We start from the raw sequence: 17,795 nt of genomic DNA on the forward strand, positions 1-17,795 counted from the left end.
TGGATCTCCCATTTCTTATGGACAGGATGGCCCTTAATTTCGTTCGTTACAGATTGACCTGTTGTCTTGTGTTATGAGTTTCTGAACATCGACCAAGCAATCCATTTCTGGTTTGTTGAAGTACCCCAGGAACATGGCAGAGAACGAAAAGCAAGTAAATAGACGTGGAGAACTAAGTTTTTTTATTAATTGAATTCTGGAAATGGATTGTGGTTTGATCAATGGATGCTCTTTTGCGTATTTGGAAATATAGTAATTATTTAAGCGTAGTGTCCACGAATTACCAAAATCATTGCCAAGGTAAAACAAGAAGAAACCAGCGAAAGTTTCAGGTTGGCCCTGTTACCGCTCAAACTAGCAGGGGTCCTAAAGGGATTCCTAAAGGGGCAACTGCTAAGACAAGGGCAACAATGGAGACTTAGCCCACTGTCACCTTAGCTAATAAGGCTCCCTACTCTTTACGGACTTTCACCGATGGGACCACACGGGAACAAATGGACCCCAGGTTAGGTCAATGGGGGAGGGTTTATCAACCAATGAGGACTCACTTACAAAGAATATATCAATGCAATGGATAAGAGGTGATTCCAATCACCATTTCCAAGGAGAAACTCAAAATTAGGGCTTGCTTGCTTTGTAAGCAAGGTGCAGGGTTTTTCTAGGAAGGCTGATGAGGATTTGAGGGTTAGGTTTAGGGCGTATGTCATGCAATGGAGCTTCCTATTCTTCAAAATCTTTATGGAACTTGGATTCCTAAGTGATCCTTGAAAAGTTAGCTTTGATAGGAAATGGGACCACACGGGAACAAATGGACCCCAGGTTAGGTCAATGGGGGAGGGTTTATCAACCAATGATGAGCTTGACCTAATCAGGCAAGAGAAGGGGATCAAAGAAAAATTCTTCAATGAAAGGTGGCACAATGATCCCTATGATGTAACTACTTAAGAAAAACCAAGCGCAATAATTGGTCTTTGAGCTAGGGCTTGCGATATCTCAAGATCCCACTGTCAGAATCTCATGAAATTTGGAGGGATTCTTGAAGACACGCCAAGGCAGTTGTGGACCAAAAATCGAAGTATTTGGATGGCTAGATTGTGAAATATTCAATGCCCTAGGTGACCTATGGGGCTAGACCTAGAAAGAAGAGGAGAAGGTGAAGAAAAATAAGTTTTAGGGTGATCACATATGGTAGACCCGTTCCTAATCCTTTGGGGAGATTGGAGTCAAGAATGATTATGAATTCAGATTTGATTTTCTTGGTCAAGGAGGGCCTTAAAGGCAACTTCAATTACTATTAGGACAAAGGAGAGCAGCTTTCAAAGACTATACTTTATACTCCGTTACGAAACCCTTGAGAGAATAACTCGCAGACTTGATGCACAAAGATGGACCCACTGATATGAAGGCAAATTCAGCCTTTGTATGCATTAAAAATCAAACCTCTGCTTGCAAGGATAAAGGAGGTGCCAAACCTTGAAATTAGTGACACCCTTCAGATATATAATTAATAATTTCTGATAAAAAATATTGCTTGACTGATAGAGGAAATCTCTGTGCCAAGGTCTTGAAGATCCACAGAATTTGTCCTCCTAAGGTTAGCAAAGAATAAACATCCAAGTGCAATATTTTTCTGAAGAACTCAGTCTAGCCTCTTGTGCCAAATTTTGGGGTTGATTATGAATAATAAGCTGAGCGATTTTCTCAAGGGAAGACCCCAACTCGACCCTCATATGGGTACAATTACTTCCAGACAATTCGGCCCAAATGATGGAGACAAACTCAGCCTCTTGGTGATGGCAAATCCTTGCAATAAACCCAATTGGAAGATCTGAAATAATCTTCCCCAAAAGCTAACTAGGGTGGCACTCGAAGTCCACCGAAATTAGCTATTGAGTTTCTCTTGAAACTCGCTTGAGTTTCTCCTCAATGAGATTGAAATGATAGGAATCGAATGTTTGGCCAATGAGTTCACCCTCCTTTTATAATTCTTCATTTGAGGCTCCCTCTAGCTTCTAGATCCACCTTTTCTCATATTATTTTATTAGTGGGGACCACTTTCCACTGCCGCGATTTTTAAATAAAATAATAGTCACCTTTTCCAAATAAAATAATATTTTCCCTTAATATCATCAAAATTTGGCAAAACTCCTTAGTGATTTTCATGTGCACAAAATTGGGGATATTACACTAGAGTTTTTTTTTCACAAACCCTGGACTTCATCATCTAGACTTTAAAATATCAATCTTAATATATCTAGGGTTTTAATATTACTTTCAGAGATATATGATAGACTCTACTATAATTTATTACAAACACTAGATTCCATCTTTGAGACTCAAAGCCTTAGATATCAGCAATTCAATCAAATACAATGCATCTAAGGGTTCAACAATTTTCAAAATTTACATGTTAGACTCTACTAGGGTATGTTGCAAACCCTAGATTTTATCAAAACTAAATCATATTGGAAAACAATATCATCATATCCTAGAATATCAATTTCTACTAGGGCTTTGTTACAAACCCTAGAATTCACAAACTAAGACATAAGTATTAGCACTTAGCATACTCGCATATACATATCTAGGATTTCATGTACTATCATTTCACATCAATATCGACTAGGCAAGCCCAAGACACAAACATCAATACATCGAAGTTAGTTATATAACAATTTCAATCAAGTTAGGGTTTCGATCATATGAACAATAATACGCCTGGGATCTTACTTACAAGGGTTTTGTTGACAAACTCTAAACATCTAGGGTTTCAACACATAACTAAGATATTAATATCAAACCCTAAGGACTAGGGTTTCTATCTCAACAATACCAAAACATCAACACCAAAAGAATAGGAATTCTAGATTTCATCAACAACCCTAAGTAGACTAGTGTTTCATAATTAACATTGACATATCCTTAGGTTAGAGTTTTACAGTGAACCTTAAGAGTTAGAGTTCCACAAGAATGATCTAATAATATCATGAGGGTAGATTCAATCTAATGATTAATCACCCTAACAATAATCTTTGTGATTTAAAACCCTAGACATAACGATGTTGGTAATGTAAAGCAAATTTCAAAAAGAAGAATGATCGTACCTTTTACATGAAGAGAACTTTATAACAAAGCTTATAGTCTAAGACATACCTTTGAGTTGTTTCTTAACAAACCTTGTAAGACATCAATTCTTAAAGGGCTTCCTATGCAACATAATTTCTTCCATTCTTCAAGTCTATCCTTTGAAGTCTCCTCCATAACCTTTGAACATTCAACAAGCTTTCCTAACCAAGGAAAATATAAAGAGAAAGGTTATTAGCATATTGTTATCACTCAAACTACCAAGGGACCTAAGGGGGATCCCTAAAGGGCAAATGCTAGGCCAAGGGCAACAAATGGAGACTTAGGCCACTGACACCTCAGCTAAGGCTCCCTTCTATTTACGAACTTTCATCGATGGGAGGAGACCCGATATGTATGGAGTCACCAATGAAGGGTAAGCCAATGGATATGAGTGAGTCAAATGAACCCTTTCCCAGAAGAATTTGAAGGATGGATCTTGCTTGCTCTCTAAGCAAGGTACTATGTATTCTAGGGAGAGGAGGAAAGGATTTGAGGGTTAGGTTTATGGGATAAGACTTGTGAAGGAATTCCCCAATCCCTAAAATCCTTATTAGAATTGGTATCCCGAATGGTTCTTGAAGAACGGTCTTTCAAAGGAACGGGACCACATGGGGCCAAGTGGACCCAATCTAGGGTATGAGGAAGGAATGTAGCAACTAATGATATTCTTACCCTAGACAAGGTGGAGTGAAGATCAAAGAAAATATAATTACTCAAAGATGTTGGTTTGACCCTGGGAATTACCAGCCTTGGGGATGGCAGGGCAAGTTTTGGTCCCAAAGCTAGGGCTGCCATGCCCCTTCTCAAATACATTTGTAACATGGTGCTGCTACACAATTTTGCACAATTTTGGCTAAGGAAGAGAACCCATCATTTTCGAGTTAGGGACATAGGAGGCAATTCGACTTTATTTGGCTGATAGTGGAATGTGGGGGCCACCCACATGAAAATTCGGACTAGGCCATTCGAATGGCTTGGATGGAAGTTGAATGGGTGGATGGAGGGGCACACATGAGGCAAGGGAGGTCCAAGGAGTTATAAGGAGGAAGCAACTCTCATTTTGGATTGATTCTTACACCTTGCTATCAAAATCACTTCACTGTTTGCTCTACTGTTTAGCTGAGTCAACCAGTTGTTTAGCCACGAATCTCTCAAGTGGTAGATTCAACCTCTACTTCGGGGGGCCTTCTGTGCCTGCCCTAGAGAAGCAGTTCCATAAGTATTTCAAGAGTTTCGGGAGTGTGTTACAACACTATTATTCAGCCAGAACAGGGAATGCGTATTTCTGGCTAGCTGGAGAATACGCAGTGGGAGTTTGGAGCCATCAGTGGTCAAGCATTTTCCGAGAGAGTCCGAGGATTGGGAGAGCAGCAAAAAGACAACATTTCTAGTGAGTTTTAGAGCCAGCATCCCAGCAGTTCGAATTGTTGAGCTTGGGGACAACGTAGAGGGCCAGTCAGCACTTTCGTGGAGTTAAGTAGGTGCCATAGGCCGGGAGCCCATCCGGGAAGTCAGGGGATTGATAACAAAGGTCAGCCCAGCACTTTGGAACCATTTCCGGGAGGATTTACAGGCAGATTCTAGCAGGCCGAGTTTTGCAGTTGAAGCTAAAGTTGGGCTCCAAGGGGGTCGAATTTCAAAAGTCTAAACTAGCCAAAATCCTTTGTGGGTTTTTCTGGGTTTAGGCCAAGGAGTCGGGGTTAAAAGCATATAATTTTCTAGGCATAGGAAGTGGACCTTTCAACCATTCAGAGTTCAACAGAAAGGCAGTTTTTGGGCAACGCAGTGCAGATTGGTGCAGCAGTTGGACAACCTTCAATTCAACCATTTTCTCACCTGGGTTTGGCCATGCTTGTCCATTGAAACAAGCGCAGGTGCACCATCTTATTATCCATTGTACTTTGCCTTCAGAAAAGTAATAAAATGGCTCAGCAGTTCCTTATTTGCAAGATTTCCATTGGTGTTTAATGTGTATTTCGTTTTTATATTCTGCTGCATGGATTATTTGCTTTATATCACTTGTATTCCTATTTAGGATCATTACAATGGTGTCAGAGCCTAGTTCTTGGCTCAGCTATGGGGATTGTCTCCTATGAGAGAAGGGGACCAACAAAACATCACCTACCGAAGGCAGAGGTACCAGAGTAGGGAAAGAGAGCTGGAGATTACTCCAGACATAGAGGACAGAGGGAAAGTAGTAGTAGAAGAGGATGACATGGTGGAACCCAAGAGCAGGCAAGAGATGGCTTTCGACAACCTCCTGAGGGCCCTGAATGACTTAGCCAAGGGTCAGAAAGATATGTTGGAAGAGATCAAGTAGTAGAACAGAGAGAGTACCACTCCTAGAGGGTTTCTATTTGGGGAAACTTCTGGGGCCTCTCAGCCATTTGATCATCCCTCACTAGCAGCGCAACACCCATCAGCCAGTGGGCCAACTCGTGCTACATTGCCTTCTTTTGTACTAGTGGCACAAATCAATCCTGCAAGGGGTGAAGATCCCATTCAGATGGGAGACTATTTCAGAGAGTGTCAGTCTATGGATGCAGACTTTAAGGAAGCCCTCTCTTCCAGAGATTTCTGCAAGCTCAAGCAGACTGAGAAGAACAAGGGTTATGGAGGACAGGGAACCCAGAAATACGAGCTACAAAGGACCATATGGAGGATGTACTTCCCTACTTTCAATGGCACTGCCAAGTGCACGGCTAGGGCTTGGGTTGAGAAGATGGACAACTACTTCCAACTCAACCAGATTACAGAACAGGAAGCCATCAAGATGGCCACACTGCACATGGAGGGGGAAGCCCATGACTGGTGGTTTCATGGCTTGGCCACCCTAGGGCATGCCAATCTGGCTTCTTATGAGGACTTCACTAGGAGGGTGGTGGAGCGTTTTGACCAGAGAAATCTAGAGGCCCATTTGAGAGAGCTAACCCAACTGCGCCAAACAGGCAACCCAGAGCAGTACATCTCAGAGTTTCTGCGAGTATCAATGATGGTTCTGGATCTGTCAGAGGCTAGGAGGGTGTACACCTTCATTAAGGGCTCACTTGAGCCCCTGCATGGATTGGTGAAGTCACGCAGACCCTCCACGTTGTAGGAAGCAGTTTTGTGCACCAGAGATCAATAGGGGGCCATCCCCAAGACTAGAGCACCTTTTCTTGTACGGACCCCTTTTCGACAAAAGGGGCATGAGACTAGACCTCCCCCTCAAGGACCACACAGGGGAGGGTGCAACTAGATGATGAGACACAAAAGGACCTCAGGAGGAGGAAGTTGTGCTTCACATGCAGGGAGCCCTGGGCACCAGGCCATTGGTGCACTTTCGGTAGAGCACACTATATTAAGGTTTTTTCTGACAGTGACCAGGAGGATGAGGTGGAGTAGAATTGTGGTGTGGCAGATGATGAGAGTCCGGCAGATAGAGGGCCACCACCACCACCTCCACAGGGTGGGGCATCCCTTGCCCCAGGGGGGGAGTCCTTGCTTCCTTATGCGGGATTCCCATATTTTTGACACTGAGGATCAGAGGCATTGTACAGGGGTAGAGGGTGTCAGTTCTAGTTGACAGTGGGGCTACCCACAATTTCATATATGTCCAGTTGGTTCAGAGGAGGAGCCTCACCACGGTTGAGTTCGAGGGCTTTTCAGTCCTGGTACCAGGTGATCGTACCATACAGTGCACTCAATATGTGCCTTCCTTGACAGTAGTTATGGGAAACTACTCGATGACGAATCGTTTCTTTGTGGTCAATGTGCCAGACACCAACGTGGTGATGGGTGTTCAGTGGTTATATTCCCTTGGGCAAGTCACGACAGATTGGAGGAAGCCAGAGATGGAGTTCATTGTGCCGAATGGCAAACTGGTAGTTTTGAGAGGCATGCAGTCTTATCCACCTTAGACAGTCTTGACCCACAGGATGGAGGCAGATCTGCGACATGGGGACATTCCATGGGCATTGGAGCTGAGGATTTCAGAGGCTGGGGGACAAGCTCAACCACCACCACCAAACTCGCAAGCTTTGCTGGACAAATATGCCATGTTGTTTGGGGACATTCCACCAGGGCAGCCACCAAACAGGGGATTTGAGCACACTATTGAGTTGGAGCCAGGAGTGCATGCAGTGATCAACACCCCTTATAGGCATCCCAAGGCCTATAAGGACGCGATAGAGAAGGCCATTCAGGAGCTATTAGCATTGGGCCATATCAGGCCGAGCTCCAGTCCCTTCGCTTCTTTAGTAGTACTCGTGAAGAAGAAGGATGGAACCCTTCGTATGTGCATTGACTACCGAGCCCTCAACCGAAAGACATTGAAGAACCGATACCCCATTCCCCGCATAAATGCATTGATGATTGAGCTTAGAGGAGCTAAGTACTTCTCTAAGATCGATCTACGTTCAGGGTACCACCAGATCAGGGTGAGGGATTAGGATATCCCTAAGACAGCTTTTCAGTGCCACTATGGGCACTTCGAGTTCCTGGTCATGCCATTTGGCTGACCAACGCTCTGGCCACTTTCCGGTCATGCATGAACCATGTCTTCGGGGGACAGTTGAGGAGGTTCATGCTAGTTTTCTTCGATGACATTATGATCTACAGCCGAACATGGGAGGAGCACCTCCAACACTTGGACGAGGTACTACACATTCTGGAGGGCAACAATTTTATGCCAAGCTATCCAAGTGCGAGTTTGGTTTGACAGAGATGTTCTATCTAGGGCATATCATTGGTGCTGATGGGGTGAAGGTCCATGAGGAGAAGATACGATCATCCAGGATTGGCTAGTACCCCGAGATGTGACTGCGCTGAGGGGCTTCTTGGGCATTTGCACCTACTACAGGAAGTTTGTCAAGGGGTTCTCTCAGCTAGCAGCACCCTTGACCGATTTGACCAAGAGAGGGGATTTTGCATGGACTAGTGGAGCACAGGTTGCCTTCGATCGCCTCAAGGAGGTGATGAGCAGTTGCCCGGTCTTAGCACTTCTGGATTTTTCCTAGCCCTTCACCATGGAGTGTGATGCATCCGGGGTGGGAGTTGGAGCAATATTGTCACAGGAGGGGCATCCCTTTGCATTCGAGCATAGTTGCGGGGGAGCGCCAAGTGACATTCTCTTTAATCTTCATTTTCATCCTTCTACTTAAATTTTTAACATTACCATGAAATGACTCAGGATGTTTGAGAGTGGTTTCGACCTCGTTGGATTTCATATGCAAAAATTAGAATTTTAGATTTCATTCAAAATCTAGCAGACTTATCAGTTTTTAAGGATTTCAGGATTGCATTGTTTCCATTGAATTTTGTCATGTATTAGGGTATGGAACTCGTATTTAATTAAGAGCACCAATCCCTCTATGTACCTTGATGTTAGTGACATTGGTTGTCGAACTCCTCTATCATGACCCTCCTAAAAATGTACGCATCACTCAAACAAAATCTTGACTTGACATGCTATGCTTTTTCTATCTTATGTTAATGCTTAGAGGGTGATATTAATGACAAAGATCCCTATACAGATACAGAGGTAATGACAAAGATACCTCTGGATATTAATGCTTAGAGGGTGATATTAATGATAAAGATCCTGATTTTCCAACAAGACTAAAAAATTAGACATTTCTCGTTGTGGCAAGAGGCCCAAGCATAAGCAATAGATAATATATTTACTTGTCTTTTCTAGTTTCTAGTAGTTTTTATAACTATTGACTCTCTCATATTTATTATGATATTTATTTGAACAATATATGACAATTTAAGTTTGAAGTTGGCAATTATAACTCTGTAGTAATGAATTATGAATATGATGCTTCATGAAAGTTGAAAGTTGTTTCATTTCATTTTATAACATTTCATTTCATGTTAGATATTATTTGTTGTAATGGTTACACTTAGTTTACAAGTATAGCTTTGGTGATCAATGATGATAAATGTTATATATTGAATTTTGAAAGCTTGAAACTTTAAGATTGATGAATCATGACTCAATATGTTGTATGTTACTATGTTACTAACTTGTGGACACGGTTGATGAAGATTATAACTTCTGGATGATTGTTGTTATATGGTTCAATCTATGTTTCTTTATGTTTTTTATATCTAATTCATCATTCTACATGTTTTTGTTGACATATATGTATCAAAATATAAAAATATAAAAAATATATATATTATATAAAAAACACTCCAGGATTCACTCCCAAACCGGGAGCTTTTGAAAATGTTGCTCCCGCACCCGTTTTCGCTCCCGCTCCCAAGTAACACTACTTTCGAGAGTCGGAAGCTCCTACCACATGAGTTGTCATATTCCATATATGACAAAGAGATGTTGGCCATCATGCATGCATTGACCAAACTCCGACAGTACCTGGTGGGCAACAAGTTTCGAGTGAAGACTGATCACAAAAGTCTTCATCACTTCATGGGGCAGCAAGGCCTCAATGATAGGCAACAGAGATGGGTTAGCAAGGTGCAAGCCTATGACTTCGACATAGAGTATGTGTGGGGAAAGCACAATGTGGTGGCCGATGCTCTATCTCAAAGACCAGCTGGGTTATCCCTCATGAGCATCTGCCATGATTGGAAGGCTTAACTATTGGTGGAGTACTCCAAGGACAGGAGGGCATGCGAGGTATTGGAGGGTACCCATGCAGATGAGCGTTACCAAGTGATGGATGAGGTCATCTATTACAAGGGGCGCATTTTCTTAGTACCCAACTCGCAGTTGAGAGAGAGGGTGCTCCAAGCAGCACATGACTCACCATTATCCGGGCACCAGGGGTTCCGAAAAACATATATGGCAGTCCGAGAGAGATTCACGTGGAAGGGCCTCAAGGGGGAGTGCCGAAGCACGTACGAGAGTGTGAGGCATGTCAGAGGAACAAGGGTGAGTTGATTCACCCTACAAGATTGCTACTGCCACTTCCCATCCCCGAGGGGAAATGGGAAAGTATCTCTATGGATCTCATCACGGGGCTCCCCACAGTGCAGGGGAGGACTGCATCTATGTAGTGGTCGTCAGATTGACCAAATATGCCCACTTTTTTGCCATCCCCACTAGATACATAGCTGCACAGGTTGCAGAACTGTTCTTTCGGGAGATTTTCAAGTTGCATGGGCTCCCCAAGAACATTGTGAGTGATAGGGACAACAAGTTCATGGGAGGCTTCTGGCAAGAACTTTTCAGATTGGTCGGGACCGAGCTCACTCCTAGCACCAACTACCATCCTCAGACAGATGGCCATATCGAGAGGGTTAATCAGTGGCTGGAGGGGTACCTGAGGAACTATGTGACCAGTCAGCAGAGGGCTTGGATTCGGTGGTTGCATCTGGGCGAGTACTACTACAACACCACCCACCACATGTCCATTGGTATGACTCCTTTCCGTGCTTTATATGGATATGATGCATTATCTTTTGCTGACATTGTTTTTGGAGACAGTCGAGCCCCAAAGGCCAAAGACTGGGTCCAAGAGAGCCAAGACATCCTCAAGGCTCTCAAGGATAACTTGGTGACAACCCAAAATCAACAGAAAGTATACGCAGATCGACACAGGACGGAGAGGCATTTCGAGGAGGGGGACTTGGTATACCTCTGGCTATAGCCTTACAGGCAGTCCAAGCTGAAGCAGAAGGGGCCGAGAAGCTACAACCACGCTTCTATGGGCCCTATTGGGTGATTAGATGAGTTGGATGTTGATTTTTAGTAGCATTAGATGTGCTCTAACCATGAAAATTGGTGGAGAGGCTAAGGCACATGCGATCTCCAAGACCCAGAAATCGTTTGGGGAAATTCCACCTGGATGGAGAGATATTCAAATAATTAATATTTTTAATGAGACCCTAAGCCTAAACTTAGGAAAATTAAAATATTAATGTGTATTAATATAATATGGGTGAGAAAGTTCTAAATAACGAGGATCAAGCCAAATCTAATATTAGCCATTGATTAAGGACTTAATCTCGCCCGTTGAATCGTCAACAGGAAAAGTATAAGAGGAAGCTTGAGGGTCAATGGGAGATACACCAAGTTGATCAAGAATTCGATTTTCTAGGGCAGGGTTTGCTGAGAAATCGAGTTAGTCATCTGTTGCAGTGAGGGGCACTTCAATAGAAGACTGCAAATACATATTAGAGAGGCAGAGAAAGTTTCAGAGAGACAGCCAGAACTGACGCAGAGGTTGAGGAGGCCAGCGCAGAAGACGCAAAAGGCCAAGAGGCTGACGCAGAAGCTAGCAGAGCTGACGTTGGGCTGAAGAGGCAATGCTGAGGAATTTTCGTGGGGCAGACTGGGAGCTGAGAGGTAGATTCAAAGCCGTAGAGGGTGACGCAGTTCCAGAGAAAAGCTTGGAGCAGCTTTTGCTGTCTAGCTAAGGAATTGTCGAAATTGCTATGGGATCAATCATCTGGTTGCTGATCATCCGAAATATCTGTCTCTAAGGAGAGGTGCTTCTGCCAAGGAAAATCTCTGAAGGGTGAGCTATTTCTGGCACCCTAGTTGCATTCAAAAACTGCATAATAATAAAACCCTCATATTTGCTGCACCGATTTTCCCGCATTGGGTTTTTCTGGGGACGATTGTCCAAAAATAACGGTGTCCCTTGTGTGTTTGTCTCAATTATTTCCATTGTTGATATGTATATGTGTGAAGGTTTCATTTGTGTCTATTTTGGTATTTATATTGATAAATAACTTGTTAATTGAAGGAACAAGTAGGAGATAATAAACTAGATAATGCAGTAGGGATTTCTAATGTGTCAAACTTAGAAATTTCCACATGGTATCAGAGCATTGCAGATCACAGGAGAACTAAAAATGCCAGTAGGAGAAATCTGAAGAATTTGCAGCAGAAGCAACTATCCCGAGAGACGACGTTGTTCCAGAGTAGAAGCAACAAGAGAGGAAGTGACGCAGAGCCTGTGTCATCATTTTGAGCCAGGAGGAGGGTCAGCTCAGAGGCAGAGGGGCAGATCAAACCTATGCAGTGCCCAATCATCTTTCTCAGCCAGGAAGGATCGACGCTGTGGCCAGGAGGAGCAAATTCAGCCTTTGTCGGGATTGCGCAGAGCTTGAAAGGCTCAGTTTCTTCGGTTGTCAAGGCTTGGGGAGCTGTGGGCAGATTGTGATTTGAGGAGCTGGTGTGACGCTGGTTTTGTCAAAGCAGAACATTGTTTAAGGAGGCTGGACCAAGGTAGAGGGAGTCACTACCTCGACGAATTTCTAGCAAAGGAATCCAGATTCAAGTTGTAGTTGCGGTTCGAGAATTGGCCAGAGGATTTCTAGAAGGGAAATCAAGACTCAAAGGGAGATTTCCAAGAGAGGAGTCGAGACTCAGAGGGAGTCCAAAAGAGGAGTTGAAATGACAGTGAATGGACTAAGGGATCAGGACAGGTTGGATGGGGCTTCCAACTTTGTCATCTGGAAGGCCAGGATCCTGGTAGTCCTGGATCGACATCGCATTAAGGACTATACCTTGAAAACCATGGCTATCCCAGTTGACCCAGCTGAGAACGAGAAGTATGAGGATGCAATGGCAAGGGCGAAGTGCATGATCCTAGAGGGGGTCAAAGATCATGTCATATCACATATTGCTGAGAACACATCAAAGGAGATGTGGGACACCCTGACCACCTTATACCAGGGCTCTTTTGTGCAGTGAAAGATGCTATTGGAGAATCAACTGGGATCATATCAAATGTAGAAGGGAGAGCAAATAGATCCATTCCTTCACAGGTTGTAGGAGATTTGCGACTAGCTTACTTCCATGGGGTCTACACCGGATCCAGAATTATGGTCAGGACTGCCTTGAATGCAGTCTCCGAGGAGTGGAAGACATTTGTCCAAACTATTTTGGGCAGGGCTACTCTTCCCGGTTGGGAGGAGATGTGGGCAGCTCTTCGACAAGAAGAGATTAGGAGGATGACCAAGGTGGAGAGTAGTGGTAAGGGAGCTCGAGTCAAGAAAGAGGAGGAGGATGCGGCTCTAGCATCTTGCGGAACAACAAGGGAAGATGAAGAAAAATGACATCTCCAAGGTTAAGTGCTTCGGACTCTAAGGCAGCTCCAGCTAAGGCGGAGAACGAAGTCGAGACTGATGACGATTGTGCCATAAGTGCTCATGCACCTCTAGAGAAGAGGTGGGGAGACATCGAGTTGTAGTGAGGAGGACTACATACTAGGGGCAACATCCTTGAGGTATCCAATCTCTTGGATCACATCTGACTATGGGAGCCCTTAACGACAGTAGCATGATGATAGATGTCGGGTGGAGCAAAGTGTGGTGGAGCAGCAAGGCAAGGCTAGAGTGCAGAAGTCTGTAGCAACACAACAGAGTTTGCAACAATGTGAGAGGCACATAGGTGTTCGCAGCAGCGCGGTGGCAGCACAGGGAGCACGGGATAACAACAGAGGCAACTTTAGCATCACAAGGCTTCCAGATTGACTGGGATGTCAGTATTTGGGGAAGTCAATTACCTACTTCTCGGTAACTGGGTTGCGGTGCAGCAGTTAGTAGTGACAATGCTATGGGCGACATGATGCAGCATGTTGAGAGGGAGTTGCAGTACAGATGTAGCAGTGGCAATGACAGTATCATGGGTAGTAGTACAAGAAGCAGCAGTGCAGGGGATGTGAGGCAGCAGGCCAAGCATCGACACAGGTATCAGTGCGGAAGATCAGTGTGATGTTTCCATGGTGAAGCATTACTAGAGCACATTCCTCGCTAAGAGGGAGTGTTGATTTTTGGTAGCATTGGATGTGCTCTAGCAATAAAAATTGGTGGAGAGGCTAAGGCACATGAGATCTCCAAGACACAGAAATCGTTTGGGGAAACTCCACCCAGATGGAGAGATATTAAAATAATTAATATTTTTAATGAGACACTAAGTCTAAACTTAGGAAAATTAAAATATTAATGTGTATTAATATAATATGGGTCAAAAAGTTCTAAATAACGAGGATCAAGCCAAATCTAATCTCAGCCGTTGATTAGGGACTTAATCTTGGTCGTTGAATCATCAACAGGAAAAGTATAAGAGGAGGCTTGAGGGTCAGTTGGAGATACACCAAGTTGATCAAGAATTCGATTTTCTGGGGCAGGGTTTGCTGAGAAATCGAGTTAGTGATCTGTTGCAGCGAGGGGCAGTTCGGCAAAAGGCCGAGAATACATATCAGAGAAAGTGTTGGAGAGACAACACAGAGCCTTGGAAGGCTGACGCAGAGGCTGAGGAGGCCAGCGCAGAAGACGCAAAAGGCCAAGAGGCTGACACAGAGGCAACAGAGGCTAGCAGAGCTGACGCTGGGCTGAAGAGGCAACGCTGAGGAATTTTTGTGGGGCAAACTGGGAGCTGAGAGGCAGACGCAGAGCCGTAGAGGGTGACGCAATCCCTGGAGGGTGACGCAGTTCCAGAGAAAAGCTTGGAGCAGCTTTCACTATCCAGCTAAGGAACTATCGAAGTTGCTGTGGGATCAATCATCCGGTTGCTAATCAGCCGGAATATCTGTCTCCGAGGAGAGGTACTTCTGCCAAGGAAAATCTCTAAAGGGTGAGCCATTTCTGGCACCCTAGTTGTATTCAGAAACTGCATAATAATAAAACCCTCATATCTGCTGCACCAGTTTTCCCGCATAGGGTTTTTCCAAGGACGATTGTCCAAAAATAACGGTGTCCCTTGTGTGTTTGTCTCAGTTATTTCAATTGTTGATCTGTATATGTGTGAAGGTTGCATTTGTGTTTATTTCGGTATTTATATTGATAAATAACTTGTTAATTGAAAGAACAAGTAGGAGATAATAAACCAGATAATGCAGTAGGGATTTCTAATGTGTTAGACTTAGAAATTTCCACATTGGAGAGGTGGCCTATGAGCTAGAGTTGCCTCAAGGGAGCAGGATCCACAATTTCTTTCATGTCTCATGCCTTAAAAAGGTGTTAGGACAACAGGTGACAACAACAACTGATTTACCCCCACTGGATGATGAGGGTCACTTGGTTTTGGAACTTGAGGCCATCTTGTAGAACAGGGAAAGGAAACCGAGGAGCAGGACCATCAGGAAGTTCTTGATGCATTGGAAGAACTTGCCAAATGAGGATGTCCCCTGGGAGGGTGAGCACATCTTGGAGCACCCAACTTTGAGGTTGCTTGAGTGCAAGCAACATTTGGGAGGGGAGGACTATCATGTCCCTTCTCAAATACATTTGTAACATGGTGTTGCTACACAATTTTGCACAATTTTGGCTAAGGAAGAGAACCCATCATTTTCGACTTAGGGACTTAGGAGGCAATTCGACTTTATTTGGCTGCTAGTGGAATGTGGGGGCCACCCACATGAGAATTCGGACTGGGCCATTCGAATGGCTTGGAGGGAAGTCGAATAGGTGGATGGAGGGGTCCACATGAGGCAAGGGAAGCCCAAGGAGTTATGAGGAGGAAGCAACTCTCATTTTAGATTGATTCTTACACCTTGCTATCAAAATCACTTGACTATTTGTTCTACTGTTTAGCTGAGTCAACCGGTTGTTTAGCTCCAAATCTCTCAAGCAGAAGATTCAACCTCTACTTCGAGGGACCTTCCGTGCCCACCCTAGAGAGGCAGTTTCGTAAGTATTTCAGGAGTTCCGGGAGTGTGTTACAACACTAGCATTCAGCCAGAACAGGGAATGCGTATTTCTGGCTGGCTGAAGAATGCGCAAGGGAGTTTGGAGCCATCAATGATGAAGCATTTGCCAGGAGAGTCAGAGGATTGGGAGAGTAGCAAAAAGGCAGCATTTCTAGTGAGTTTTGGAGCCAACGTCCCAGCAGTTTGAATTGTTGGGATTGGGGACAGCGCAGAGGGCTAGTCCAGCACTTTCGTGGAGCTAAGGAGCAAGTGCCATAGGCCGGGAGCCCATCCGGAAAGTCAGGGGATTGATAACAGAGGTCAACCCAGCACTTTGGGTCACATGCTGAGGTACAAGGGTAGCTAATAAGAGGGAAGCCCACAGTTGGGTTTATAATGTGTAGGAGGGAGCAATCGTGGTACATGAGGTGCCTAGACCTTGATTTTTCCACCCTTCTTTATATGCCTTTTGCTTTTTTATGATTTTCTTTGATTAACTGCTTGGGGCACAAGGAGTTAGAGCATGATGTATAGGATATAGCAGTGAATTCCCCCCTTTAAGGTAGGGCGGTTCGTCACCCACGAGGGGTTGAGACAATCATGGGTTCCTATATGATGAAGAAGGTTCATAAAACTTGTAGGAATGATGGTGATGGCCATGATGATGAGGTAGAGCTCATGTATTGGCTTTTGCCCACGTGCTAAATGTTTTTCCCAACCATATTTTACATTTTGTGGTACTTTTCTTGTTAAATGTGGCCATATATGCTTTTAGCATCAACCTTCGGGCTTCATTCTAGGCCATGATCCAAGGTGTGGGCAAGGGGAAGGGGCGAGCTGACCCTATGTGGACCCAATGGAGGAATGTGGACATACGTGGAAGAAATGATGGATGGGTAATAATGAATGGAAAGAGGGTAATATGAAGGGGACCACACAACCAAAATCGAAGTTTTCCGTGAAATACCATCCCTGGAACCAAATGGTCAGTAAAAGAGATCCCACGGGACTAGAATCCAAGGTTAATTCCTAAAAGGGGTCTAGGGGGCAGAAGCACAAACCTAATCCATTCTTTCACCAAATCCCCCCATTAATCCATACCTAGAAGTGTCCATGATAAGAAAACTACAATACTCAATGTCTAAATGACAAGGCATACCTTTAGATTCAGGAGGCCCACCTTTAAACATACGATCATGGCAGATGGGCGAGGGACCACATGGCTGGCTCAGGTGGCGAAGAAATGGCACAATGAGCTAGCTGACGGCTGCAAGGGGCTGCTAGTTGCCAACTGAGGACCATCTTGGAGAATTTTTTTCTCCTAGGGATATTACCCACAAAATGGCGGGTAACACATATAATACAAACAAATTTTTTATAATAGAGGGAAACCAAACATAAAAGAGGAGACAAGGAACAAGATACTTATCTTTGGGTAAAGTAGTGAAGGCTCCCTCTTAATCCAATTTTGAGGGATACCTACAACTTATAATTCAAAAATGTTCTAACAAGACATGTTAGACCTACAATTTCTAGAAATCAAAGCATAAAGGAAAACAATTCAAAACTTTAAAAATGGAAGGATATGTGAGGAATAGTACTCCCTAAGAGTCCTTGGCAAATAGATCTTTGATCTCAGATTCTTCAGTCTTGTTCTTCTTTGGTGGACCTTCATCGACAATATTCTCATATTCACTTTCTCTCTTCTTATTCCTCGGACTCTCTGGACAATGACTTTTGTAGTGACCCATCTTGTGACAATTGTAACATTCAATCTTGGATAGGTCAACTTTCTTCTCTGGTCCTTTGAATTTCTTGAAGGTGCCCTTCTTCTTGTGATGAGCAGAATAAGAATTAGAGGTGTTTTCTTCTTCATCCTCCTTGTTGTTTATTAACGATACTCGAGCTTCTTCTTGAGTGCATACATTCCACATTTGTTCAAATGTTGGTGTATCCTTCCAACTGTTAAGTCTTGATGCAAAGGCTCTCCAAGTTTTTGGTAGTCCTAGAAGAGCAATAATTATGAGCTCCTTTTTTGGGACAACTTCATCCATTGCTTGGAGTTCATCTCTGATTCGA

General features: G+C 43.9%; 1 protein-coding gene across 5 annotated transcripts in view; it reads left to right on the forward strand.

The window, feature by feature from the left end:
• LOC149238396 (proline iminopeptidase-like) overlaps nucleotides 1-17,795 on the forward strand; it is a 327,298-nt gene that overhangs the window by 290,422 nt on the left and 19,081 nt on the right. The window lies entirely within an intron of this gene.

Source organism: Pinus tabuliformis, chromosome 8 (assembly GCF_031772625.1).
Source record: "Pinus tabuliformis cultivar Carrire ecotype Pingquan chromosome 8, CPIR1, whole genome shotgun sequence".
Taxonomy (NCBI): Eukaryota; Viridiplantae; Streptophyta; class Pinopsida; order Pinales; family Pinaceae; genus Pinus; species Pinus tabuliformis.